This window comes from Meleagris gallopavo, chromosome 7 (assembly GCF_000146605.3).
Source record: "Meleagris gallopavo isolate NT-WF06-2002-E0010 breed Aviagen turkey brand Nicholas breeding stock chromosome 7, Turkey_5.1, whole genome shotgun sequence".
NCBI lineage: Eukaryota > Metazoa > Chordata > Aves > Galliformes > Phasianidae > Meleagris > Meleagris gallopavo.
Window position 1 is genome coordinate 9,214,313 of NC_015017.2, and position 2,558 is coordinate 9,216,870.

Below are 2,558 nucleotides of genomic sequence, written 5' to 3' on the forward strand. Positions count from 1 at the left end.
TTTTTTTTTCACCCCCCCACTCTATTTCTCTCTTTGAAGTGCTCTGGAGTTTAAATTAACATTGTCTTCTAAACAAAAAGACCTGAGAGCTAGTTAGCGGTCAATTTGGAGGAGTAAAAAAGTCTCATCTGTAACTCATTTTTATATGTAATTTCTGCTCCTAAATCAGCAGTGGGCATTGCACTTCAGTTACGGAGTTCAGACATTCTACCGCCAACCTTCGGTTCAGGCTCTATAACAGTATTTCCAAACTTACAGAATCAATTTGGCAGTGGCTTAATAGATTTGGGATAACACAAGGCAAAACTGTCTCCAACCATAATGTTCTTCCAATACAGAATTAAATCAATTAGTACTCTGGTCAGTTATTAAACCCCCAGAATGAACTAAAAGAGGAAAGAAGCAACTAAGGAAAACATTGCATCACGCAAAGAAAAATTTCCAATTTCTAATATGAATAAGCAATGTTTAAAATGCAAATGTGTAAGCATAACGTAAAAGAACAAAATAATTATACACATGCAAACACAACCAATTAAACAGAAGGTTAGTGAACTAAAGATTTATGTAAGATCATACTTCTCAAAGAGTAACTGCATGGAAATTCAAGTATTCTTTCTAACAGCCTTTCTCAGAGAATAACGTACTCAAAACATTAATGGAGTTCTAGACTCACAATTATCTTGCCAACTGATGCTAGATCTTGACAGTTAGCCCAAGGTTTTGCTTAGTTTTGTTTTTGAGTTCTAAGACCTTGGCAATTTGGATACAAAGATGTATCTTTTACATTCTGGAAATCTCTACTCATGCCACAAAAACACAGAAATGATAAGACTGGATGAAAATAGAAAGAAAATAACAACAGTTAATGGAGCTTTAAGCTTTCTTTTAAGAACAACAACTGTAACCATGCAATTTTTCAAACAAGCGAAAGAACAGCAGATAAATAAAGCCAGGGAATTTCACCGAGGCAGTCAGAACACAGGTTGATAGGAACTTTGGAGAAGGAAGTCTAAGAGAACAAAAGACCAAAGTGAGCCATTCCATAAAATAAAATTAAGGATGAAGTACAAACAAACTTAATATTGATGAGGGTTTTAAGTAGAGTAAAATACTATTTTGAAGACTAAATGCAAACTAAATGCAACTAAAAGCAATGTGAAGCGTAAGAAACTTTATATAAGTGTGAGAATAACTGTAAGAAAAGCAAGAGAATTGCTGTTTTCTGAAAAGAGGGAGATATTGGTACGTGACAATGCTCTTTGTAACTGGTACGATGACAAGCACACTCTATCAAAAGAGTTTACCAAAATGGGAGATTCTAGCTCCAGAAATGCAGTATTTTCATTAATGAATGGATGATAGAAAAACGAAATTATACTAATTTCATAGTACTCAATTACGTATAGATACGTTTCTCTCCTCTCTCTGACCTGGTAATCTCGGCTGGGGAGCACACTAACCCCCCTGTGATTCTGGAAGAAACAGTCAGAGACCTACTACTCCAGCTGGACTGCCACAGGTCTATGGGGCCAGATGAGATCCACCCAAGAGTGCTGAGGGAACTGGCGGAGGTGATAGCCGAGCCGCTTTCCATCATCTATCAGCGCTCCTTGTCGACTGGTGAGGTCCCAGAGGACTGGAGGCTTGCCAATGTGACTCCCATTTACAAGAAAGGTCGTAAGGAGGATCCGGGGAACTACAGGTCTGTTAGCCTGACCTTGGTGCCAGGGAAGGTTATGGAGCAAATTGTCTTGAGGGAGATCATGTGGCATGTGCGGGATGACCGGGGGATCAGGCCTAGCCAGCATGGATTCATGAAGGGCAGGTCCTGTTTGACCAATCTGATCTCCTTCTATGATCTAGTGACCCATCTGCTGGATGAGGGAAAAGCTGTTGATGTGGTCTACCTAGACTTCAGCAAAGCCTTTGACACTGTCTCCTACAGTATTCTCCTGCAGAAGCTGGCAGCCCGAGGCTTGGATGGGTACACTCTTGGTTGGGTAAGGAGCTGGCTGGAGGACCGGGCTCAGAGAGTGGTGGTGAGTGGAGTTAAGTCCAGCTGGCGACCGGTTGTGAGTGGTGTTCCCCAGGGGTTGGTGCTGGGGCCTGTCCTCTTCAATATCCTTATTGATGACCTGGATGAGGGCATCGAGTGCACCCTCAGTAAATTCGCAGATGACACCAAATTGGCTGGAAGTGTGGATCTGCCTGGGGGTAGCGAGGCCATACAGAGGGATCTGGACAGGCTGGACAGCTGGGCTGAAGCCAACGGGATGAGGTTCAACAAGACCAAATGCCGGGTCCTGCACTTCGGCTACAACAACCCCAGGTGATGCTACAGGCTTGGGGCGGTGTGGCTGGAGGACTGCGTAGAGGAAATGGACCTGGGGGTATTGATTGATGCTCGGCTGAACATGAGCTGACAGTGTGCCCAGGTGGCCAAGAAGGCCAATGGCATCCTGGCTTGCATCAGAAACAATGTTGCCAGCAGGAGTAGAGAGGTGATTGTTCCCTGTACTCAGCAGTAGTGAGGCCGCACCTTGAGTACTGTGTCC

General features: G+C 43.4%; 1 protein-coding gene across 1 annotated transcript in view; it reads right to left on the reverse strand.

The window, feature by feature from the left end:
* Positions 1-2,558, reverse strand: part of LOC100546353 (dynein heavy chain 7, axonemal) — a 98,356-nt gene that overhangs the window by 33,244 nt on the left and 62,554 nt on the right.